Here is a 26,995-nt window from a genome sequence, read left to right as displayed (position 1 = left end):
GCAGTGATTACTAACTCAGGCAAAATCCATGGGAGCAGGAGGGGATATTTTGGAGGGACCTAGTGGAAAAAAAACACCAGCTCCTTTGCTGAAAAGAAGGGACTGTTCCTGCCCGATGGGACAGCTGGCCGGGGACACCTTGGCATTTCCTCCCCACGAGATAACAAGCCTCGCTAATAAATATTAGCATTATGGTAAGGGATGAATCACACACACACACACACACACACGCCGAACACAATGTTTCTTTCCAGATTCCTGGCCTGCTTTCAAGCTGTCTGGGCTCTCTGGCCAGTAAACACACTGCAGCCCCTGCACTCAGCAGCGCCGTGATGCAATGGGCAGTTTTATTCTCTGCACAAACATGTTTGGCCACATTCCCCTGGCTCCCACCCCAGGCGGGTGACGGGAATTTGCTCCAAAACATGGTTTGTGGGAAGGGATCGCTAGGTAATAACATTTCACAAACCTGCGTGGAGCTGAGTTCTAGACCCCCGGGGAATGCCTCTGCTGGCTGCCAACCCCTCCCCTGCCTTCTGCGGGTGAGATGGCTGGAAAGGGAGAGATGCGTCCAGCTCCAGCACTGCGCACAGAGCAGACTGGAGATGCTTGGGCCGATCTGATTGATGCCCAGGATGCAACTGACCCATTGAATAACCCATAATACCTTGCAGCCAGGGCATAGCCATTATGGGTAGGGTAACCACAGAGCAACTGTGGGGAAAAAACAGGACGGGGGTGGGGGGTAATAGGCGCCTATGTAAGAAAAAGTCCCCCCAAAACAGGACATCTGGTCACTTATGGGCCCTCTGACCAGCTAGCTAGCAGGCCCTGCTGTGTCCATCTGGCGTCTGACCCTGTTACCGAACTCCAGGTGGCCCTGTAGGAGCATATTCCATGCTGGCACAACCAGGTGTTTGTCCTGCTTGTCCGTCCGCACCAAATGTGGCTGGATCGGCGCGCTCAGGGAGGCTCGTCTAACATCTTAGTGTGAACGCCAATCTTTGCCACCCCCGGGCGAGGCCCGGTTCAGATGTGAATGGAACCTCTCTGCCTTCAGAGCTCCAGCATCCATCAGGCAGGACGCCATGTCAAACCCACTGGGTCTGGGCACCCCTACGCTCTGGGCAAGGTTGGAATCGAGGTCCAAACTTTGTGGCTACCTGACAGCCCAACCCCTGGACCCTGGCTTTTCAGGGTGGGGAGTTTGGATCTGGAGTTGGAACAGAACTCTACTGCCTGCGGACATGCCTAGTACTCACAGCCTTTGCACAGCCCTCTAGTCCTGATTGTGGGCCTGCTCCAAAGCCCACTGCAATCAAAGATCCTCCCATGCTTTCCCAAAGGAGACTTGCTCATGGAGCAGGCCCTAAATCCAGCCTTGGTTTCTTCCCAAGCCTGGCTCACAGCACCTGGCATAAAGGAATGAGGAAAAAAATCCCTGCATTGAATACCTGGCTGGAACTACAAAGAAAGCCCCCCCCTCAACCCTCCATCTGCTAGTGGATCCCTGGGTGCAGGGAGAGCCTATTGCAGGCTTTTGGGCGGAGAAGCTCCCTTTTCTCCTTTGTCCCAGAGGGATTTCTCCATCCCTTTGCAAGCTGAGCCCCTTGTGGAATGGGTGGGAGAAGATAGAGGACGGGCAAAGCATCGGGGAAGCACTTCCTAGAGGTTGGAGCACCAAGAAAGTCTGGCATCCGGCTCTGACATTGCCCCAATCTGCCTGTCTGAATGGGGGACACTATTTACCTGCCTCCCAGGGGCACTCTGTGGCATTATTAGGTGAGGCCTGTTTTTTTTTTTTTTTTTTTTTCCAGAAGTGAAAAGTTTTTCCCATCGACTCGAGCCGGAATTGCAGCCATCCGGCCCTCTGAAAATCGGGCCCTTACGTGTGAGGAGTGCGAGGGGCGTCAGGAGAAGCTGCGATTGGATGGGTGACGTGAAGCGTAAACGCTGGCAGGGGATGCTTTGTACAGCAGATAAGGCAAAGGCTGGGGAGTCGAGGGATCTGGATTCTATTCCAAGCTCTGCCACTAACGCGCTGGATAAGTCATGTCGCCGCTCTGTGCCTCAGTTTCCCCACAGGTAACACGGGGAGGTACCTCTCCGAGCTGTATTCATTGAAATGTCAGGAGACACGATAGTGATCTTGATCTAGACGTTCCCAAATACCAGCCCGGGGTGGAAGAATGACCGGGACAAGGTGACCAGCACTGGCCCTCCAGGCTAAACCGACTCACAGCTTCAAAACTAGGGACCCAGACGGGGACACCGAGCAGAGACCCCCGGACCGCGCCCACTGCTCCTCAAAGCTGTCTAGGGAGCCAACGGACGCTGCTCAGAGGAACTCGGCTCGACAGTGTGAGATTGGGGAGGAACAGTGCATGTATGTATGGTGGGGGGTGCGTGTATGGGGGGGGTGTACATCTGTGTATATGGAGGGTGTGTGTGTGGGGCAGGTGTGTAATAGGCGTGTGTGTCTCTGGAGGGGGGGGTGTGGTGTAGGTGTGCATGGAGGGAGTATGTGTGGTGCAGGTGTGTAATGGGCGTGTGTATGCGTGTGTGTGTGTATGGAGGGTGCGTGTGGTGCAGGTGTGTAATGGGCGTGTGTGTGCGTGTGTCTCTGGAGGGGTGTGTGGTGCAGGTGTGTAATGGGCGTGTGCGTACGGAGGGTGTGTGTGTGGTGCAGGTGTGTAATGGGCAGGTGTGTGCGTGTGTCTCTGGAGGGGGTGTGTGTGTGATGCAGGTGTGTAATGGGCGTGTGCGTACGGAGGGGGTGTGTGATGCAGGTGTGTAATGGGCGTGTGCGTACGGAGGGTGCGTGTGTGTGATGCAGGTCTGCAGTGGGCAGGTGTGCGCCTGTGTGCAGAGGGGTGTGTCTGTGGGTGTGAGTGAGAGTGACGGCGGCCGTGAGGCACGACCGGGTGTGGCGATATTACCGCCTCCCCCGATCTCTGCAGGGCGCTGGCCCAGGGGTGCCCGGCTGCCTCCCCGCCCTCGGTGCAGTGAAACTGGCTGACCTCATCACCACACCCCAAGGCGTCTCCTTGCGTAAGACACAGACCGTCGGGGTGCTGCACCCTCGGCTGTGGCTGCCCCAGCAGCCAGGAACAGCCCGCAGCCCCCTCTCTAGCACCGCCCTAGCCCACGCCGGGGTGGAGTGAAACCACCGCAAGCAGGCTGAGGCTGCTGCCACGCCAGGCTGCTGTGTCACATCGCACCTGTGATTCACCTGTTCCCTCCACGGCAAACAGAATCCAAACCCCTGGGCTCTTCCCGCAAGGCCTTTACCGTGTTCGGCCGTGGTTCAGAGACCCCTCAACCCCTCCCGCGGCCCGCCGAGCACTGTGCTCCACAGAGCCGGTGCAGCCGCTTGAGACCTTGCTTTGGGTCCCCAGTGCTGGGCCGGAGCATTCTCAGGGGCAGGGCTCTGGAACGCCTGCCAGCAACGACCAAAGGCGGCCCAATCCCCTGGGCGGGGTGAGCACCGCATGCAGGGCACACTTGGCTGGGAAAGCCTTGCCTGGCGCTAGGAAGGGCAATGACCTGTGACCCCAGGGGAGCGGAGAGGAACAAAGCCGAATGTATTAGAGGCTCAGCTCTACAGAGGAGGGGGAACTTTTTTTTTTTTACCTAAACAATTTTTTTGTCAATTTATCTGAACTGCCAGCCACCTGCCAACTCTGTTCTTCACCGTCGCGCTGTGCGGACAGCTGCTTGCTTTTGGAAAGCACTTGCAGCATGTATCAAGGGGAGAGGGGCCAGCCAGTGAGGACGGATGGTCTAGCAGTTAGAGCACTAGCCTAGGACTTAGGAGACCTGCAGTCAATTCTCTGCTCTGCTACAGCCTACCTGTGTGACCCTGGGCAAGTCACTTCGCCTCAGTTCCCCATCTGTACAATGGCAATAATATCCCAGCCCTGCCCTGTCTCTCGGCTGCTGTGAGGCTTCAAGATGGTGAAGGGCTTTGAGATCTACTGAGGAAAGGTGCTGCTGCTGTTCCTACTGCCTTTGAGGTCCAGCTCCACAAACACAACTCGACGTTGGCCACAGACCTGCAGCTGGCTGGCTGGGCTCCTCTTCTCTCACCAGGGCCAGCCTGCTCCTCCGAAGCTGGCTCGCTCCATCCCTCTCCCCTTCGCCCACCTCCAGAGGATGGAGCTCGTTTTGGCCCAGCTAGGCTCGCTTCTCCTGAGATTCCTGGAAAGGCTTTCCCAGCCGGTCAGCAACCTCTGGGAGCTGTGGCATATCCCCTGCTGTGGCATACCACACACCCTTGGAGCTCCTTGACCTCCAGCCGGTGCTAAATCTATCTCTGCGTGGACAGCATGTGGATCCAGACGCTCGCCTTTCCAGGGCAGTCCTTGCACGGGTTGCAGCCGTTAAGTCCAATAATCACAGATGCTGGTATGTGACGAGCCGTGCACAGCTTCCAGATGGACACGGGATTAGCATCTGCTCCCACCGTGGCAATGAGCAAATGAGCAGAGATGCTGGGCCTCTCGTGGGTGTAGGCTATTGTGCCCTATCTCAGGCATTTGGAAAGCTCCCGGCAGTGGGGTGTCATCTTAATAGGTTTATGGAGTGTGGGGAGTGGGAGAGGGTTTGGGATGAAATCCAGGGGAGATTTGCCATTGAGCTTGTGGGGCCAGCAGGGTTTCACCCTTTGTGTGCCAGAGGTAGATGGGAGCTTCCCATCAAGGGTCTCCCAACAAAGACCGACCTCCAGCTTCCCAGCATGCCACTCCCCAAACTTCAGACTGCACGCCAACCAGCACACGGCCTTCGCTGGGCTCGCATGGGGCACCAAGGGGCAGCACCGAGGCACGGCCCTTAGCACTTAACTCCTGGCCCTTCGGCGCCCAGCGGGGGGGGAGAGAGGGGAGGCCGTGTCCTCTGGCTCTCCCGCTGCGTTTGCCTGTGGTTCAGACAAGGCGAGCGAAGACGGAGTTAAAAAGTCCCCCCGCGCTGCCAATATTCTCCACAAGTTACAGAAGGTCCTTGGACCTCAGGAGCAGCTGGTGTGAAGCTGTAATTACCTTAATTAGCTCTGGGATTCTCTGCCATCCCAGCGCTCATTTTGTTTCTACAGTAACTGGGCTGAGAGGTGGGTGTGTGTGTCTGTCCCAGCAGGCGAAGTCTATTGCTCCTGCTTGGAAGAAAGGAGATCTAAGATTACAGAGGCACGGGCCAGTGATGCCAACCTCCCATTCCCACCAGTTGGCTCGCCCTCCAGCAGCGCTGTGAGCGGGGGATAGGGAAAGATGAGACTCCCAGCTGAGCCCACCAGCCTGAGACCTGGGTCCCTTCTGGAGAGCTACTCCCAGCTCTGCTGCTGACTCACTGTATGGCCTTGGGCAAGTTGCTTCACCTCTGTCCCAGTGTCCTCATCATCAACCAGGCTAATCATCCTGCCCAGGGGCGTGTGTATGTGTGTAGTGTGGGGGGGGTTAATTAATGTTTGCACCATGCTTTGGAAATGCAAAGAGGCTGGATGAATGAGCCCTATATATACAGAAGCCTCCTGAATGAGACACTCCTTATGAAGCAGGGCTCAGTTTGCAGAATCATCTGCGGACTGAACCTTGCTTTCCAAAAGCTGCTGGCACTGATGGGTTGGCCCCTGATCAGCAGGGCATTTCCAAGAGATGCCTATGCCCTCACTCGCGCTGCCCAGCATCATACCCACTTGTCTTCAGTCAACGGGATGGCTCACACCTAGTAAGATGCTGCTCGGAGCCAAGGCGACCCCTGCTTGAGGCCGCTTGGCTACAGGAAGAGGATGTCACAACAGCTTGTAGGAGCGCCGCCTGGAGCCAACTCCAGCCTGAGTGGCTGGCTGTGGTCCCAGAAGCCTGCCGTCCCGCTGCAGAGTGTGTGCCTTGCTGCAGAGATCAGGTGCCCTGATTTAGAGGTCACCTGTGGGGGTGGGGGAAATGGGGGGTGTAACAGTAATCACCTTATACAAGCAATAAGCCCATGCAAATACCTGTGGGGCTAGAGACCTCCTTGCCTCACCAGCTCTGCAGCTGGGGAGGCAGGAGGTCTGGCATGACGGCAGATACAAGGGAGCCCCAAGGATATCAGCTGTTGTAAAGGCTTTTTGCTTGACCAGTGGCCTCTGCTTCCATCAGCTCCTGCCCCGGACCTCCTGCATCTGACCCCTGGAACAAGGGGCAAGGAAAGGCTCGTCCCCTCACTCATTCATGGGAAAGGAGGGCACAGACCCTCATGAGGCCCATGTGCACCTGGCTGCAGCCAGGACCGGAGGGTGCCAGCAGGGTAGTCGTGTGGCCCACATCATGCACCCCAGGAGAATGATTGTGGGATCGGAAAACATGCCTTATGGTGACAGACGCCGGGAGTTCAACCTATGGAGCTTAACAAAGAGAGGGTTAAAGGGGTGACTGGATCACGGTCTATAAGTACCTACATGGGGAATGGAAATTTAATAACAGAGAGCTCCTTAACCTAGCAGCCAACGGCTTAACAAGAGCCAATGGCCAGAGGTCGAAGCTAGTCACGTTCAGAGTGTAAATAGGGCTCACGTTTTTAATAGCGAGGGTACTCGGCCAGTGGAACCCTTCACAAGCGTGGCGGTGGATTAGGTGGGATGTTTTTTCTAAGAGCCGCTCTGGTTCAAAGTAGAATTAGTTCAGGGTAGTCCTAGGGCCTGACTGATACAGGAAGTCAGACAGGATGATCCCTTCTGGTCTTGTCTATGGATCGATTCATGTGATCTTCACCAGAAACACTCACAGAATGGAACTTTGGCCCACTGGTTAGAAGAGGAGAGGGTGAGTCTGGACTCCCGGCTCCAGGTGTGAGCGTAGGTAAATCCCCTCCCCGCTCTGTGCCTCAGTTTCCCCATCTGTGAACTAGAAGGAAGGCCCTAGAGAAGCACAAAGCATTTGGGAGAGGCCCTGCTGCAGTTCACATGGGCTGCAGGAAACGCCATGGAAACCTGGCTCTGTTGCTGAGAGAGAGAGAGATTTAAAAAATAACCCAGGAGTCCAGTTCTATAGATCCCATTGGATACAGCAGCAGCCAGCAGGCCGAGGGGAGCGCTCGGTCAGGGCCAGACCTGTCCCAGAGCCATGTGATTGCGTACGCAGCTAATTCACAGAGGAGACAGGTGTGTGTGAATAAAACAGGAGAGGCAGATGTCTGGCCTGGCCACAGCCCAAAGAAGCCTCCCGTGTGATGGGCTGCATCTGCCAGGCTGCCCTCCCCGTGGTGGCTCGTTGGGCATGGAGGGGCGGGGACAGCAGTGTGTTACATCTGGCAGAGAGCTTTAGAGCGGGGAAGGATTCAACCCCTGCCACCGCTGTAAGTGTGGTCACAGGAGTCCTCCCAACGAATGGAAGGGAACCAGAATCGCACTGTGCCAGGGCAGGACCTGTGCAGATGCAGCTCTGGTCTTTGGCTAGCTTTGACCTAAATTCCCTGGACTGAGGCCTGTGTTTTAACCTCAAGACCATCCTTGCCCTCCACATTAACCAGCCAACCGGGACTCGAACTCTGTTGCTCTCCTGTCTAAGCTACCGCACTCTCTATTCGTAGGGAGTGTGAAGCAGTTTGGATCACTGCCTGTCATTTTGATCTTCAGCATATGATCTAGATTAGGTACCCTGCCACAGCATGGGAGGCTGGACTAGATGACCTCTTGATGTCTCCTCCGGCCCTTCGTATCTATAATTCTGTGATCCTATATTGGAAGTTTGTCAAAGTTTGGTTCATCTCTCCTTCCATTGCCTTTCGTGTTCACATCCTGATCCCTGTCTGGGACCCAAGGGGCCAAATTCTGTGCAAACATCCCACTGTGAGGTAACATCATTCCAGAAATTGGTTTCAGAGCAGATGGCTAATCCAGACAACATTCGGGGAAGCATCTCAGCTTCTGTTGCTTATCGAAACCCAGCCTTCCAAGCTTCCAGGAGTTCCCCAGCTCTGGTTCACAGCCAGAATGGCTGGATTTCCCTCTTACTAACTCGTTTTACTTCAGGGACTTCAGTGGAGTGACTCCAAGGAGGATCAGGTCCCAGTTGTCTCTCTGGAGGGCATCTTAAAGAGGCAGAATTAAAGAGCTAAGGCCCGGATTCTTAAAGGTTCTTAACTTCCATTCCTAAAACCCCTTGAAGATCTGGGCCTAAAAGCCCTCTACCTTCCTGCATGATAGTTAGCATCAGTGCTTATTGTCGATCGGAAATGCTCAGGAATGGCCCTAAGCTGCAAAATTCACTTATGGTTCCCGCTGTGGAGTGTGGGGTTGTTGGGATCTGGCCTGTTATGAAGGGAGTGGCCAGTTGCAAAATGTGGTGTCCAGGTTTGGGCTCTAAACCTTCAGTGGTGTTTGGCCCCATCTGTGGAATGGCAGACTGCCAGCCCTAGTGTGAGTACCCTAGAGACCCAGCACCCACTCCACGGAGCCTAGTCACCTTTCCCAGGCCTGTCCCCCAGCAGCCTTGAGCAGCTGCATAAAACCAAGCCCTGGCCTCTGTGCTGGTCTGGTAGCACTCTGCGAGCTAGGGAATTGGCTGGAATCACACACACACACACCCCCCGCTGGTCCCTCTCTGTCGGCCGCGTTCCCAGCTCCCCCTTTTCCTGGCTCCGTGAGTGTAGCGGAGACGAAATGCAGCCAGTCACCCTATGCGTTCTGAGGGCTTGTTACCTCTAATGAGGCCGGTGGGAGTGTTTCGTCCGGGTCGCTCATAAAGAGCTGAACTGTGCCCCGGCCCTGCTGGGCGGGGGCTGCGTGGCGCGGGCCCCAGATCGCACAGCAAGGCTGGGTTTGTTCTTGGCCTTGCATCCCTTCCTCCGCCCCGATCTGTTCCGCCTTAGCCTCTGTGCAGGGATGTTAACCTTACGCACGTTGCTGGCTCGGGGGAAAGGTAAATAAACACCTGGTGCCATGCTGAACTGCAGAGGGGGCTTGGAGAAGGGCTCTTTCCATTACCTCATTGAGGGAGTTCAGTGTAATTAAAGCCAGCGGAAAACCTTTGGCCTCTTGATAAGTTTCAAGCGACTTCAAGCGTGCTGTGGGGCCGATGTTCAATGTGCTACCTGTACCCTATAAGTCCTGAGGGGCCACTGGCAGGGAGAGGATGGACCCGTCTCTGATTCACTCTGGAAAATATATGGCTCTGTGCTGAGAAATTTTGAGGCCAGTTTTTTTTCCCCCTCTTAAAATCAATCTACTAGGGAGACAGGGGGTCTTGTTGTCGGGGCACTGCTCTGAGATTGGGTCCCTGTATGCCTTAGTTCCTCCCTGCCTCCTGGCGGTTGTGTGTATAAATACATTCATGGGGGGGGTGCTCTGATACTTGGCAGGGGTCATGCACAGAACTGGATGGAATTTGGGCTTCTGCCCCTTTTTTTTTTTGCTGCTTTTTGCTGCTTTATATTTACAGATGCCTTGGAAGGGTTGGATTTCCTTCCCCCCACCCCAGTAAAAAGTTTCTTCTTCAGAAACAGCAAATTTTCCTTGGATTTGTTGGAAGTCTCCTTGGAGAACTAGAGACCTGGACGGGGAGCTTTCCTCGGTCCTTAACCGAACCATCAGGGGTATCGAATCTTTAACACAGAGCATTTTCCTCCCAACCATAGTTGCTTGAGTTAAACAGGCATGAACAAAAGTAAACAAAACCCCCAAACAGTCGGAAGAAAAATCCTTTCTTTCCTCAACCGATCAGGTGATGTCAGAAATCCACAACTCTGCCAATCCTCTACAGAGTCTCCCCGAGAAAACGAGACCCAGCAAGACCTGAATTTTAAATGTTGCAAGCAGAGTGCATGTGTGGGAAAACACAGGAATTCTTTCAGTCTTCTGGATCTACAATAAAGGGAGGATGAGAATATCCAGAGTTAGAAGGATTTTTTAAAAATCCAAGAGATTTGGAAGGGCTATCAACTTCATCTTCAGGGCATGAGGCAGCCTCTAACTCATGGGGGTCAGGAGGAAACATTCCCTCAGGGCAGGTTATCCCAGAGCTGCCTTCTGACGGGTTTCTTGTACCTTCCTCTGAAGCAACTGGTGCTGGCCAGTGTCTGGAGACAGGACCCTGGACTGGATAATGGATCTCGGGTCTGATCCAGTCTGTCAATCCATGTACTCCTCTGCAAAGGGGAACCTTTAAAGCTTTGGCTAGCTTAGTCCCCCGATTCCAGTGCCTCTCATGTGCCTTGCTGGACTGGGCTGGGCGCTGATATGCACAGAGAGAGAGGAAGTCAGCTGTGCAGTGAGAGTTACTCCAAGGGATGGGAAGTCTGCATTACCATATGTGTGGTTGAGTGAGGAAACCCCTAAGAGAGGATTTCCTCCTGAGGACCGTCTGCTTGGCAACTGCCATTACAGAACTGGAGCACACAGTGCCTGTCTATGGGACAGGAGGGCTGCAGAGTTGGACAGAAAGTTTGTCTTGAATATTCAGGACAAACTTTTCCGTGCTGTGCCTCGTCCCCTGGCAGGTCACCACATTCTCTGCGGACAGCAGATTATTCCATTCAGCAGGGTACTTGAGCACATGCCTCCCTTTAAGAAGGTGATCGATCCTCCTTTGGATTTCTGTAGGACTATTCACCTGCTTACAGTTAAGCAAGTGCTGAAGTACCTTGCTGAATTGGGGCAGAAGTAATATCTGCCTGCGATGGGCCCGATTCTCACATCTCATGCCCTGCAGCTGCCTCCTGGTTCTGCAATCAGCACGGCGTGAATGTCAGCAGTTAAACCAGGCCATTGGCCAGAGTCAGATCCATGCCTTGATTCCCACTGGAGCTGAGACTGGGGCCAGAGATCAGCGAGGCCGGCCAGAAGTGATTTGCTTTACTTGGCTGGAGGCTAAGAGCACTTCTGCACAGGGGCTCGGGAAGGGACAGACAAGTGCTTCCACAATGTACTACGAAAGAATTCAGGGGGTGGCGAAACTTAGTGCAGCCCTACGAACCATTGGCTAGGCCCCCGGCCATCCTACAGTGCCAACATGGCTGGGGCAACTCGGGCCTGGCTCAGGTGGTAGGGCTTTGCAGTGGGGCTGCTCACCCCCAGGCTAGGCTAACCCAGGTGCTCAGACCCGTGTGCTGATCACCCCAGTTAACTGTGCAGTGAAAACGTAACCCACGCTACAGTCCCTTTTCACTGCTCTGAAACAGGGTGTGAATTACATTTCGACCTACCGTAAGACCTCTTGAGCCTTAAGCAATGTCCGGCGGTCCTCGTACAGCTGCAGTCCTTCAGTCCTATGCTTTGGTCAATAGCTCATGAATTACAATTAAATGATCAGCTCTTCGTTTGCACCCTGCACAGTGGAGCCCCGATCCTGACCGGGGCTTCCAAGACCTAGCGTAATAGAAATAACAATGAACAAAGTCATAAACGAGTCTTTTGTTACTCAAGTTGTTTTGATTGGATACAGAGCTCAGATGGCGTGGATTCTGCTTCCTGAATGGAAGAGCATCACTTGTAAGGTCAGATTTCCAGCATGGGAATCAGGGGCGTGGTCTCAGTAAAATTCAGGGGATGAGGGACAAAGTTGTGTCAGCCTCTAGAACATGATATGTGACTATATTGTGTCCTGCAGAGCCTGGGGAGTGGAAGGCATCACAGCACATAAAGACCTATGAAACCTTGGGGGGCAGCGCAAACCAAGATTGGGATGGGGCGACTGACCCTTGCCCCGTAGCCAACGACACTCCTGAGGGGTATTTGTGGTGATCACCGACTTGAAACGCCCTGCCTGTGACTTGGTTTGCTGGACCGTTCTGGGGAAGAGCGCCCAGGAAAGGTGCAAACACACTCATAGTGCAGCGTGTACAAACCGTCGCAGAGACGCTTCTGAGGCGTTCGCACAAGGTTGACGTCCGGGGTTATCGTTCCTAATGAATCATTTCATCGCAACGTAATGCAGCTCATACAGCGATCTCCACCCTGCAGCTCCCCAGCGTCAATGCTATATACAGCCGTATCCCACTTAGATGAGCCCCAGTTAACCGAGGGATTCACACTGTCTATCAAATCTTATTATGTGCATTATTGTGGTGCGCAGAGGCCCCAGCCAAGATCAGGCCGCCATTGCACTAGGTACAATGCAAGCGCATAATGAGAGAGAAAGTGTTTAGAATCGAAATAGACAAGACAGCCAAGGGAAGCGTACTTACCCCTGTTTTACAGATCAAGAGCTGACAGATTAAGGCTGGGATTTGGCGTTAAATCCCATTGAATACCATAGGCTTCTTTGCAAATCCCAACCTAACCAACTGCTCAGGAATAAAGCAGGGAAGAGCTGGGAACCGAACCCCAGCATTTCCAGCCCATTGCCTTCCTCACAAGACCAGCCTCTTCTTTCGAAAAGTCACTCCATTGATGTGAAACCTCCTTTCTCACATTCTGCCATCTCATTTGTCTAAATCCTTGTTGAGTCTGACTGTGCCTAGCTGCAAAGAGTCACTTGCCACCACTGAAATGCAGCCACCTCTGAGACGGAACGCAGCAGCTGTTTAACATTGCACAGCTACATTCCCCAGCCATTTAGGTGTGGATAGGGCCTTGGAAGATGTACATTCTCTTCCCAGCTCTGGCACTTTCCTGCTGTGTGACCTTGGGTAAGTTGTTTCATCTTCCTGTGCCTCTGTTTTCACCTCTCAACTTCAATCTGTTTAGACGGTAAGATCTTCAGGGCAGGGACTGGACCTGAGCCTGAACGGCAATGCAACTTCTGGCCTTGGCTAGGGCACTGGGCTGGATGTCAAAAGACCTGGCTTCTATTCCCACCTCTGCCACCAATCTGCTGGGTGACATTGGGCAAGTCATTTCCTCTCCCTGTGCCTTTTCCCCATCTCTGATCCTTTGTCTGCCAAGCCAGGTAAGATTGTAAAACACTTTGGAGGAGTGACAATCTCTCACTGTGTACGTACAGAGGGACACCAATCTCAGTTGAGCCTGTAGTAGACACCACTGTAATATAAGCAGTAAGACGAATTGAATAGTCGCATATCCAGCTGAAACTGTACAAGGGATTCAGGGAGGAGGAATGAGGGAAAGTTTGAAGGGGGATGGGAGCTGGTTCTTGAATAGAGGGAGGAAGAGGCAATGCAGGGGATGGAAACTGAGACAAATGGATCCAGAGCCTGGATTTTTTCCTTTCTTCCGATCTTCATTGTCACATAACATCCCTCCTGGTGCAGCAGCCGTTTGGAAGGAAACCATAAAAGCTTCAGGAAATAGGTATTAACTCACATCTAGGCAATAAAAATAAAGCCACACTTGTGGTCCTAGTGGGGTCCTCACGGGAGTGAACAGGCTAAGGGTGGCTTGTAACAAGATCTCTGCCTAGGAACAGGGCACCAGGCTTTAAGATGAAGCCAGGCAAATGTTACATCAGATGGAAACCTGCAGGCAGAGCTGGCTGGAAAATGGAAGATTCTGACATTTTGGAATTTGATTGCCTTCCGAAATTGACCTTGAAATGGACATTCTGGAAAACGTCACTTCAGAAACATCAAATTGTTTTCTTCCCATCATGTCAAAACTTAATCACAAAATGTTAAATACACATCTATAATAGTAAATATATATCAATATAACATGTGCTTAACATTAATGGCTTAATATCATACTGAAGGGCAAACAAAATGAAACACGAAAGCTGACACAAAACATTGTGATCCTCTCAAAATGCAACCTGGGGGTCGAGACTGAATCGAACTGAGAAAGTCGAAACGATTCAGTTCGACTTTCTCCTGCTGTGAACTTTGCCAGAATCGCCACACACGGGTGGGACGTTTTGATTTTGACAAAACTGCCTTTTCTGACGGGAAACCGTTCCGATGAAATCCTTCCCACCAGCCCTATGTCTAAGCCTCCAGTCAGTAACGACATGAAAGTTATTGTGGCTCATGGCTACTGGGGAGCCCCACTGGCAAAGAGCTGGGACCGGGCTGCAAATGCCTGTTGGACGGATGTCTGCAGAATAAACCCCACCTCCACAATCTGCACCAATCAAACCCTTTTGCTGGCAGGAAAGCGGAGGACTCCGTAGACACACAAGCCAACTAAACAATTGCGTAGGGCCCCAGGCAGCTCAAGGGGTATTCTCCCCAGTATGCAATTCATCTTATTTAGCATGGACTTTTGAACAAGGGTACTAGTAAGTCATGTGTTGGTGTGTTTGTTGGCTCGTGGGAATAATGGGGGAGAAATATATGGACCCTGCTGACCCTCAGCCCACCGCTCAAAATGAACTTCTAACCCTGCGGGAGTTCCACCGTCACTCTTTATTGACTCCCAGACAAGCTTCCTCCCTACAGAGGGAGTACTGTCTAGTGGAAAGCAGGGTGGTCAGGGGCAGGACTCCTGGGTTCCATGCCTAGCACTGGGAGGGGAGTACGGTCTAGTGACTAAAGCAGGAGCTTTGTAGTAAGGTTTTCTTCCTAGCTTTGCCACTGATTCACGCTGACCTTGGGCAAGTCACTGTGCCTCAGTTTCCCACCTCTGTCAGACAAGCGTGATTATTTTACTAGGCCCATTTCATAGAGGGGAAAACTGAGGCATAGCAACTTGCCCCAGGCCACCATGACTCAGTGGCAGAGCCAGGAACAGAACCTGGCTCTCCTGACTCCCAGCCCTATTCACCTCTGCCCTAAGGCCCCATTGTGCCCCCGAGGCTGGTGTGAGGGGGCTGCAGCGGGACAGGTATAACCCTACTGTGGGGGGACCTCAGGTCCAGGTGCAGAGCCAGCCCTTCCAGTTCTGTGCTACCTCGGCAGGAGCCCTGGCTGCAGGGCCTGGCCCAGCAGTGAGGCAAAGATGGGATGGTGAAAAGAAGGGGAGTGGAGAAGACTTTATTACACCTTAGTGATCCTGGGGCCCTACAAAAACCTCCCAGGAAGCACTGAAGCAGGGGCACTCATTAGAGAATCCTCATACGGGAGGGTCACAGCGGCCCTCACAGCCCACAAACTGCCGCCCCGGCACCAGGGCAAACCTGGCTCTCCATGGTTTAGCCCCAAGACCATCCTCCTCTTCTCAGGGGCCAGAGAAACATAACAGTCAAACCCACAGTAAGGCCCAATCCTGCAAGGTGCTGAGCGCTCCCCACCACTCCCTGGACGGGGCGGTGGGAGGAGGGAACACCGGCTGCAAACTGCCCCGGAAAGCAGGCTGTGAATTCTTCTGACAGCGTAGGAGGTGCTCGCTCCTGGGAGGGACAGATGTCAAGAGAGCTCTCTCCCGGGAAAGCAGCTTACGAGGGCGGTCAGCTGCGGTGCCGTTTTGCTTCCTGTGCTAACTGATCCCCGCGTGATGGGAAGGGACATGGGTTCGCAGGGTGTCTCGTGCCCCCCCCCCCCGCCCCACATTATTCAACGGGTTGATAAGAGTTTCCAGGGGCTGATTTCTCCCAAGCGGCGACCGTGGCTGAGGAGAAATCCGCTGACTTGCTGCTTTTTAAAAATAACTCTGCCTTTGTCAGCAGGTCGGGGTTGCTCCACATTGAATAATCACAGCCGCTCGGCCCTCCCCTGCTCTGAGCAATTTGCACAAGGCTGCCATTCTCGTGAGGCCGCACACATCATCACGGTTAATGTTCCAGACGAGAGGGCTGGGGTGCTGCTTACAAGGGTTCACGGTCCTTTGGGAACAGCCGCATCACCAGGTGGGCTCGGAGGGCCAAATGTCTCCTTGGGGACCCCTCCCTCTTCGCCCATCTAACCCTGGCAGGGTCATGGCCTCGTGGATCTCTTAAGATGTCGCGACCTCAGTGCTCTCCCAGGCTCTCCCGGCCACCCCTCGACAGCATCACTGTGATGAACCTTCCACTTTAAAGAATTCAACCTCATCAACTCCCGAACACCTGAAGGGGCCTCAGGGCCGCATCACAGCATGTGAGATCATGCTGCCTTCAAAGACATCCTGCCACAGCCATCACCTTATCTAACCCCAAAGAGATCACATGCCTCACGCTCAGATCAGACTGTGGTAAAACCAAATGCTCCAACTTGGGTTCTGTTGAGGCGGAAGGAAGTGAAACTCGTGGGCCATCGGGCCCTGAAGTGTCTGGTTGAATGTTTCCCAGCAGGGGGTGCTTTACCGTGTTTATGCATATAGGGTAATGTCTGAAACTGTTGAAAATTTTCCAGGGGTGCTTGCTGAGAGAGAGGACAGGGCATGCGGAGAATGGTAGAAAGCCTGAATGTTGCACTGTCTTGGCTTTCTCTCATGTAATGCTTGAACCCTGAACACAGTGTCAAGGTCCCACAGGTACATGAAATCAGACACTAAGAACACTGCAAAAGAACAACTCCAAAAACAAAGAGTAATCCCATGACTTCCCAGATTCCTGTCCCCGAGCAGATAGATAGGAAAGGGGATGTGTTTAGCAACTGGGCACTCTGTCACTCCCAGTTGGAAAACTACAAAATTGCAACAGGACTGGGTAAAAGGGAAAACAAAATAAGCCCAGCCATGAGCTGTAATGGGCAAAGGTTGCTGCATGCTCCAACAGCATCAGAATACGTCAGCAGCCGACCAGGAGCACCCAGGCGAAATCCTGAAAGCATTTTAAATCCACAAAAAATGTCACAGGTGAAAGGTATCTTTTCAACAAGTAGAAAAGGAGGACTTGTGGCACCTTAGAGACTAACCAATTTATTTGAGCATAAGCTTTCGTGAGCTACAGCTCACTTCATCGGATGCATGCTGTGGAAAGTTTAGAAGATCTTATTATATACACACAAAGCATGAAAAAATACCTCCTCCGACCCCACTCTCCTGCTGGTAATAGCTTATCTAAAGTGATCACTCTCCTTACAATGTGTATGATAATCAAGTTGGGCCATTTCCAGCACAAATCCAGGTTTTCTCACTATTACCAGCAGGAGAGTGAGTTTGTGTGTGTGTGGGGGGAGGGGGGTGAGAAAACCTGGATTTGTGTTGGAAATGGCCCATCTTGATTATCATACACATTGTAAGGAGAGGTTTCAGAGTAACAGCCGTGTTAGTCTGTATTCGCAAAAAGTCTGTATTGCCTTGTGGCACCTTAGAGACTAACCTATCTCGGGGCCTCTCCTTCTGCCCCTCCACCCCCACGAACATGATACAGTTCTGTGGTGACCTAGAATCCTATTTTCAACGTCTCCGACTCAAGGAATATTTCCAAAATACCTCTGAAAATTGGTTAGTCTCTAAGGTGCCACAAGTACTCCTTTTCTTATTGTAAGGAGAGTGATCACTTTAGATAAGCTATTACCAACAGGAGAGTGGGGTGGGAGGAGGTATTTTTTCATGCTTTGTGTGTATATAATAAGATCTTCTAAACTTTCCACAGTATGCATCCGATGAAGTGAGCTGTAGCTCACGAAAGCTCATGCTCAAATAAATTGGTTAGTCTCTAAGGTGCCAAAAGTCCTCCTTTTCTTTTTGCGAATACAGACTAACACGGCTGTTACTCTGAAACTTTTCAACAAGTGTAATCAAGGATCCAGAAAAACAAGAGATCAGTATAGTGCCAAATTGCACAAAATGGCTGATGCAGGCAATTATCAAAACTTAAAAGGTGGACTAATTTGGGATAGATGGGCGTTAGGGACGAAAGATGCAGGAGCTCGAATGAGAAGGGTAAGAGAGCAAACACGACTATAGCAAGAGCTATAGACAAGTGCAAAGTAGTAGACAGCTGCACTCCCCAATGCAGAGCATAAGTGGAATAGACACAGAGATAATTCATAAGAACCATCCTACTGGGTCAGACCAAAGGTCCATCTTGCCCAGTATCCTGTCTTCCAACAGTGGCCAGTGCCAGGTGCCCCAGAGAGAATGAACAGAACAGGGAATCATCAAGTGAGCGATCCCCTGTCACTCATTCCCAGCTTCTGGCAAACAGAGGCTAGGGACACCATTCCTGCCCATCCTGGTTAATAGCCATTGATGGACCTATCCTCCAGGAATTTATCTAGTTCTTTTTTGAACCCTGTTATGGTCTTGGCCTTCACAACATCCTCTGGCAAGGAGTTCCACAGGTTGACTGTGCGTTGTGTGGAGAAATACTTCCTTTTATTTGTTTTAAACCTGCTGTCTATTAATTTCATTTGGTGACCCCTAGTTCTTGTTTTATGAAAAGGAGTAAATAACACTTCCTTATCTACTTTCTCTACACCAGTCATGATTTTATAAACCTCAATCATATCTCCCCTTAGCCGTCTCTTTTCCAAGCTGAAAAGTCCCAGTCTTATTAATCTCTCCCTGTACAGAAGCCGTTCCATACCCCTAATCATTTTTGTTGCCCTTTTCTGTACCTTTTCCAATTCCAATATATCTTTTTTGAGATGGGGCGACCACATCTGCACACAGTACCAGCTGTTGGTCATACCCCTGGCCCTGCCGAGCATCGAATCCAGATGCCAACCATGCCAAGGTGAAGAGAATAGATAGACGCGTGTGCGTCTCTCTGAGCCATTATGGACGTGAGAGCTCTTTGAGGGAAAGCCGCAGAAACCTGTAGCAAAGCTCCTGACAAAGGATGAAAGAGACTGCAGCAAAGTAGGCCTCACTCTGGTCTGATTTATGCCACTGAGCCGCTAGTGACTTCAGTGAAGTTATTCCATCTTTACATTAGCACGAGAGTAGAATCAGGCGGCTTGTGTCTTCCACCCCTTCACCAAGCACCAGGCAAGATCCCATCCTCAGCCAGCCCCGGGAACCAAGGCTTGATCCCATCCCACACAGCCAGACCTGAGATGGGATGTAGAGACCCTATGCGGCAACAGCCACTGAGGGGTTAATGGACAGAGCAGCTACTTCCCCATCTGCGGCTAATTGTTTGACCAGCAACAGTTGGGATAAAAGGCCCCAGCACAGGCTAAGGAGTGCTCTCCCCTGGTTGTAAAGAGGGAAGAAGTGGTGCAAGGAGCTGAACCTCCCAGGATGGAATTGGAGGCAGATGAAGATAGGAAGTGGGCAGGGAAGCAGCAGTGAGCTTGAGGGAACAGATATAGCTGCTTAATGTGAGGTCCCTGGGCTGGAGCCCAAAGGGGATGGGAAACCCTCCTGAGGCAAGGGGGCTAAGAGCCCAGGCTGGGCTGAAGACCTGCAATAAGGCCCATGGGCTGTTGGTTTTTCTGGGGTGGAGGGCTGGGTGGTGAGGAAGAGCAAACTACTGCAGGCTTGGAGTGGCTGTGGACAGGCAGCACTGGAGTCCAAGGCTGATATGCCATGCCTAGCCATGAGGGGTGCACCAGCTGGCAAATGACCCTTCTATAGGACTCTGATGGGATCCCACTCTAACATGCCCCCCTCCTGCCAGCCAGCCGGCACCAGGGGACCCTGACTGGGTCCTGCTCTAACCCCCCTGCCCACAACTAGCTGGCACCAGGGGACCCTGATGGGATCCTGCTCTAACCCCCCCACCCCACCCTCCAGCCAGCCAGCACCAGGGGACCCTGATGGGATCCCCCTCTAACCCCACCCCCCAGCCAGCCAGCACCAGGGGACCCTGATGGGATCCCCCTCCAGCCAGCCAGCCAGGTCCTGTTCATCCTGCCTTCCCTGTCAGACAACAGTGGATGACATATCTGCCTGTTAACTGAATCTAAGCCAAGTTTTTTGACTCCCAGTCCAGGGCCCTAAGCACTGGGCCGCGCTGCCTCCCGTAAATAATAGCAGGGCACAGTGAGGGGTGAGACCATTGCAAAGAATTTTGAAACACTCGTATCTTTCTGCATTTTTGTTGCACGTTCACAATTGCTCCCAATTTGGTGAAAATTCCACCCCCTAGCCAGGCCTGTTTTGGTGAAAATGAGACCAATTTACACGTTTTCACTGACAAACGACTGTGATGGGGGAAACTCGACCCGCCGCCCCTCAAGAGTGGTGTTGCAGGGGCGAGAAAGGAGAACGCTCTGCGTGGGAAGGAACGCAGGTGAGCAATGTGCAGCGTGCTCGTGGCGGAGGAGACTGGGATGCACTCCAGGGCTCTCCCGAGTGGTGGGCTAAGGAGGGAGGTGGGCACTCAGGGAACAGGCTGAAAGGGGGTGGTGAGTGCTTCGTCTTTCATGCTTGAAGGCTCCGAGGCATTTACCGGCCTTTACTAAATGATTTAAGATCAGCAGTACAGCCAGGCACCAGGCTCCGCACTGCAATGGCGCTCTGTACATGGAAAAGAAAATCAAGGGCTGGGTGCCGTCACCTTCCTGGAAAGGGTTTTAAAAACTCCCGGGTCCCAAAGGGCGTCCGAGGCAGACTCTGTCCTGGCAAGGCGGAGGTCAGCCCTGTCCCTGCTGGATCTTCTGTCCCACCTCCTAGCCTCCGCCCCATGGCTCTGGGGGCAGATGCCCGCAGGGTATTGTCCAGCTCGCAAACGGTGTTTCTCCAACCTTGGTGATGAGCAGGGCCTGGAGAGCTCTGTAGCTGGAGCAGCTGAAGAGCAGGTGAGTGCCCCTCTGGCAAGTCCGGGCACCATAATCCTCCCCAGCAAGGGGACATCCATCTAGGGATTTTATCTGGCCCCATCGCTGAAGCAAACATGCACCTCGTGGATGCCGCGGGATGGCGCTTGTGAGGTGGGGGCAGTATGTTTTGCCCCATTTGCCGGGGAAATAGAGGCTTGCTCGAGACACGCAGGGAGTCAGTGGCAGGACCAAGCTAGAGCTCAGACCTTCTGTGTCTGACCATCGCCACAAGTTCCTTCCACAGCTGCCTGTACAGGTGGGGGGGGAAGAGGGGTCCCTTCCAATCTGAGGCCAGCAAATAGACTGGGGTGGGGGGAGGGGCTGCTCCTCTAGTCAGCTTTTGGGGACCATTTAGGAGAAAATGGGCAATTTCTTCCCTCGCCCATGTTGACCAGTGGAAGTGGCCACTCCAGTTTGAATCCTTCCTGTTGTCTGTTTCCTGTGGGTTCTCATTACTTTTGCAAAGCTCAGGGCATGGGCAGGGGGTCATTTATCTCTGTGGGGCCTATATGTTACCAGCTTGTTGTTTACTGCCTAAGAGCCCATTAATCCTACGGGAGGGCTGGGGGTGTGGGGGGGAGAGTCTGGGTGATGCCTTTTAGCAGCGGGAGAAGCATCCAGACTCGTGTTCCTAACGGGTGCTTTTCCTTGTGCCTTTCCGTGGGTTGGAGCAGAGAGTCCCAAGCGCACCTCAGAAAGATGGCCAAGCACAGAGGTAGGTTATCTATCTCTGATGGGACTCCCACAGTGATGGGACAATGCATGAGTTGTGCGTCTGTACACCTCTGCTGGAGGGAAGCCGAACTACTCAACTGTGTGTCATAGACCCCATGTTGCTAATAGCCAGTGGGGAGTCTCCTCTAGTTCAAGTGGTGCTTTGAGAAAGAAAGATCTGAATTCCATCCAGGTGGTTGCCGTGACATTTCAAGTGTGCAGTACACACACACACAGTGTGACAACAGTGAGGGAATTTTGGACCAATCTTTCTGTTGTTTGGATAGCACTGAGACTGCATGGTACATTCCAGACACGGCCCCCGCTCCCTCACTTAGCACAAAGCAAGGCCACCGCTGTTGGGATTGACACAGAAGCACCCTGCGAGTAAAGCGAATGGAAATTAACTGGTATTGATGCAAAACTGAAACTAACCAGCAGTCAGGGAATGAAACTTGAAACTCACTGGGCTTTACTCTGTGCTGTCACCTAATACACCTGCAGAGACAACTGCGGTTTCTGGGATATTTACCGATCTGGAGCTGCAGCTGCCCACCACCAAAGGCCTTGGGGAAATTCCCACCCCGGCCTTCCTTGTCTTTCCAAAATAAAACTCCTGACGCTAAGCCTAATGCAGGAAGGATGGTCGTGTGGTCAAGACACTGAGTGGGGACTAACCCAGACTTCTTGTGTGACCCTGGGCATGACACCACATCCCTGTGGGCCTCTGTTCCTGTAGTGTCTAGGAATTGGGTGGTCTCCCTTCAAGTGGCTAAGGAGCCAGCTAGTAGACCCCCTGGCCTGATTTCCAGTGCAGAAGCTTGCAGCCGCATGTTATATGTAGCTAGGCCTTGTATGTGTGTATGTAGTTAGTTGGAATCTGGCTGTGTGTGGTTCATAGAAGATCAGGGTTGGAAGGGACCTCAGGAGGTATCTAGTCCAACCCCCTGCTCAACGCAGGACCAATCCCCAATTAAATCAGATCCTTAACATTGTGTCCAGAGCAAGGATGCAGTAGTGCCCGATGGGAAATAAGAACTCTTCCTCTGGCTGTTTGGTCTGTGTCGATTGCAGGTTTTATGGGACAGGGACTGTCTTGTCCTCTGTGTCTGTGCAGGGCCCGGCCCAATGGAGCCCTGATCTCAGGTGGGTGCTACCATGATATAATAACACAAGAAATCCAGCAGCCCTGCTTGGGATGGAATTTGCTGGCACGGTTGAAAATCGCAGCGACGTCTTGGCTCTGGGCCCGCTGCACAGCTCTCTCCCTCTGCGCTGGTGACGCAGGGTTTTGTGTGCGTGTGTATCTTGCCAGTGCTTATCAGACAGCCGCTCTGAAGATACTGGCTCAGCGAGTGCCTCTTGCTGGCATCGCCTGCGATACCCATCACTCTTCCGGCTGCAAATGGAAATCAACCAACAAAGAGGAGCGGGGCACAATTCCCATCGCGCACCCTGGGAGCCGCACATCCGAGCGCCCGCTGTTCTCGTCTCAAAGCACGGGGGAGATACATGCGTAAATAGCCGCATCACATCCTGAGAGAGTTAGAGGAGTAAGATTCATGACGGCAGACAGGGTAGCTTGAACTACAGGCGAGTAGGGTTACCAATCCCTCAAGCTTCAGGCTATAAGTGCATCCTTATTTGGGGTCAGGCAGGAGTCGGAGTGTCAGAAATAGCAACAGGCGCACTCTAAGGAATTAACCCCTTCCCAGGCTGCTTGTGGCATTGGTCATTGTCAGAGACAGGGCACGGGGATTAGATGGGCCACGGGCCTGGTCCACTAGGTCAGTTCCAATGTTCTTATCTGGGGATCCAGAGTGACCCCGTTATGGGTATGGCTACACAGCTGCTGGGAAGTGTGATAGATAAATGCATGCCCAGTAGCTCCACAAAAGTGTGCCCATGGTGGCATAGGGGATGGCTTAGGCTAGTTCAGACCCGGGGGAGTGGGTGGGATTGCACTTGGGGAGGCTAGCCCTAGCCCTCGCAGTCATGGCCTCGTGGCCGTAGCTTGAACAGAGCTAGTACGGGTACGTCTGCCAGTGCTGGGAGTGACACCTCCCACCTGCTGTGCAGACAGACTCTGTCGCTCGGAGCCTCCGGGCCAGCTGCAGCAGTCCCCCCGGAGGCTCCTCCAAAGCAAGGGAGAGGGTGCATACACTGCAGGCGAAGGTGTGACCACATCATGGGGAGGAAGTCCTTTGCTAGCTTTAATCTAGCTAGCGCGGGTAACAGTAGTAGGGAAGACGTGGCAGCACTGGCCAGTTGCTTGAGGATAAGCCAGCTGGGGGCCCCGGATGTTCTCTGGTGGCTAGCCATGGCTACACTGCTGTTGTTCCCAGGGCTGGCTGGATAAAGGGTACCCTTTAATATATCTACCCTGGCTACAAACCCCCCTTCCCTTGCAGTGGAGGTGCACCCTGGCACTTGGCAGACCTGGGTTCAGCTCTTGGCGCTGCCCCAGACTCCCTTTCAAGTCACTTAGTCTTTCTGAGCCCCATTTTCCCCATCTCTATCATAAAGGGTTAATACTTCTCTGTCTCCCAGAGGGTGATGTTTGTAAGGTGATCGGATGTGACGTGGACAGGACTGTGGTAGCATTTATAGATTCCCCATCTGGAAGGGACCAGTCTGATCATCTAGTCGTTGAGAGCCCTTGACTACGAGATCAGGGCTTGATTGTGCAAGGTGCTCTGTGCACACATAGTGAGACGTGGTCCCTGCCCCAAAGAGCTCCCAGACTGAAAAGATAGGACAGAATTATCCCCTCTTTACAAACAGGGAATCAAGGTGAAGAAAGACTAAGGAATTTACTTGTGGTCAGAGACAGAGCTGGGAATGGGACTCCAAGCTCTCAAGGCCCCTCCTTTCCTGAGCAAGGGAAGGCTTAAGCAGTAAAGATCCCACTCTAGGTAGAGAGAGACCTGCTCCCAAACCCTGCACCTGAGCTTTGGGACCACTCTGATTTGGATCTACACTCCTTAGCTGGGGCTCCTGTCCAATTCCCAGAGCCCTGCGTTGACAACCTCCCCACCCCACTCTGTCCTGTCCGGTTCAGTCGAGTGCAGCATCTCAGCTGAAACTGGATCTGAAGGTTTTCCCCTTAGACAAGCAGGCTCTGTTGCTGTGATTTGTGGTGCTATTTAAGGCATGCACCATCGTTCCGTCTCCCCTCTCAATGCTTGTATACCTCTTTGGCCAATAAACTTCCCTGGCTGGTGTGTTCAGCTTTTCCCCGCATCCTTGATCCCTTGCGTGACCTGTCTCAGGGGTTCCATCTGGCGCGATCTCTCAGCTCGGGGTAGATTTTTCAGAAGAGCTCAGGCCCAAGTTTTCGAGAGCTCAGCACCCATTTGAGCATGTGAACCAGGGCCAGGTTCTCCAAATAACTCCGCACCCAACACACAGCCACTATGCTGAGCAATTCTGAACATTCAGACTCTCCAGAGTTGTCTCCTCAAATGGACGTTGGCTGCTGGCATGATGCATACAAGTAATTCTTCCTTGCACTTGCGTCTGATTCATCCCTGGTGCATCTCTATTGGCTTCAGTGGTGCTACAGCAGAGATGAATTTGTCCTCTTGACCCTTTGGACCACCCAGGAATGTAAGCACAGGACCACTCTGATAATCAGTAATAAAGTATATGATACTGGATGAGTCATGTCCCCTCTGTGCCTCCATTTCCTCATCTGTAAAATGGAGATAATGGTACCGACCTCCTTTGTAAAGCGCCTCTGAGATCTACAGATAGAAAGTGCTCCGTGAGAGGTAGGCATTTGATTTATTATTATTACATAAGCAACTAATGTAATTTCATTTCTATAGTATTTCTCATCCCAGGAAGCCCCAAAATACATTACAAACTAAACCAGGGAACAACTTCATCCGGTACAGAAATGCAGCCACCTCTGGTGTGGAAGGCAGCGTGTATAATTGTGAGTAGGCCATGGGGCAGGCAGGAAAGTACGTCTGACAGGATTCTGGAATCCTGATCCTGCCAGCTGAACCCTGCAGAGCCTTAGGACTTCAACAGGGTCCCATGTGGGAGTTGGGTTCTGATCTGTGCTGGCTGCACCCTGACACTGCACAATAAATGAGACCAATATTGCCAAGGCTTCCAGCTTTGTTTAAGAAAAGCCAGGATTTCTTAGACCTTAGAGAGCTAGGAATGTAGCCCCTTGTATTACCACTAGCGAGAACCGTGCCCTTTTCTGCTACCCAGTTACCATTGAACTCTTCAGTTCAGGTTCACTTTTCAACAGGCTCTTATGAGAGCTGGCCCTTTAAATCTGGGAGAGACAGATAGCCGCATCCCTGCATTGCCCGGCTTGTTTCTGATGACAGCAAGTTCACCTTCCCAGTATTTTGGCTCCATCTTCTCCTGGCTTTTCTGCCCTCTACCCTACAGAAGAAGTTCATCACCACAACGTAGTACATGCTGGATCAGTCTATTGCCATATGCCTCAGTATAGCGGGGAAGATCAGAGGGGTTTGGACTTCTGCTGGCCTTTGCTTAGCAGTCTTTGCAGGATGGTTAGAACTGGGGATCAGAAGCTCTAGGTGCTGTTCCCAGATCTGCCGGCAGATTGTCTGTGTGATCTGAGGGAAGTCACTTCCCCTCTCGGCAGCCTCCCGATTCAATGGGTGCCCTGTTGGTGGTGAGAGAGACCCTGCCTGGGGTGCAGTGGGGGGGGAGGCTCCACTCAGCATCTGGACCTGGCTGGTCAGAGCTGGGAGAAGCCCAGCACCCTACCACCAGCGTCCCTTCCACCTGCAGACAGGGTCACGCTGCAACCTGGCCGGGAGCAGCACCACCATGGCACACAGCCACACTTGGGTTCTCACACACAGGAGTGAATGCGGCTTCCCCCTTTGTCCCTACGGCTTGTCTTTGCACCTTTGGTTTCACGATTTCTATGCATGCAGCTGAACCCATGAACCCCCACTACAGCTGGCCCTGCCTGTCTAGGGATCTGTGACATAAAACGGTCCATTGCAGACAGGTTAGCCACTAGTATGGGGCTGTCGTTTTGATTTCTCTTGAACTCGGGCCATGAGAAGGGCTCTGCAACCGCTGAAGAGCTAACACAAGCAGCCAGGTTTCCAGAAGAGCCCAGCATCTTGGCAGTTGAACACTGGTCTCAGTTGTGGGTGCTGAGCCTGTGAACATCTGGCCCTGAGCAGTCTGGAAATCCCCACCCCAAGCCAGGAGAACATCCCCCTAAAAAAGGTCTCTGGGTGCCTGCTTCAAGCTCTGCGAAGAGACCAGGGGACCATTTCGCCTTCTTGCAATTTTGTTCTCCTTAAGAACATTTTCTTCTCTGCAGCAGCTCTTTCCTTGGTGGCTGGCGGAGGGAGGGCACTGGGTCTAAGTGTATTTGATGGATAATTCCTCATTACCTTAATGCATTTGCAAGCTGGGATAATTGATGGATGTTTAACAGGATGTATTTCCGACAGCCGGCTGGAGAAATGGACTCTCATTACTCTGCAAATGTTTCTTCTTACTATTGAACTCTTTTGTTTCAATTGATCTTCACATTTCCCATCATTCACTGCTCATTAGTAATCCCTCAAGCAGCTGCTCCCTTCAGCCCTGCTCCTCCTTGGCAGAGCCATCACTCATCTTCCCCAGCCAGTTCTACCTGGGATGCTGGGAGATTGGGGGAGGCGGAGGGCAGAGGCTGGAGGGCAGAGGCTGGATGCTTTAGCAGGCATTTGCAAGGGGAGGGGGCAGACTTTTGTGTCTTTTAGGAACTAGCTGCAGATCTGTGCTGCACAAGAACAGATGAGACACCCCTCCCCCCCCCATACACACGTTGGACCTTGACTGTTAG

This window comes from Lepidochelys kempii, chromosome 21 (assembly GCF_965140285.1).
Source record: "Lepidochelys kempii isolate rLepKem1 chromosome 21, rLepKem1.hap1, whole genome shotgun sequence".
NCBI classification, from domain to species: Eukaryota; Metazoa; Chordata; order Testudines; family Cheloniidae; genus Lepidochelys; species Lepidochelys kempii.
This window is presented reverse-complemented; position numbering follows the sequence as displayed.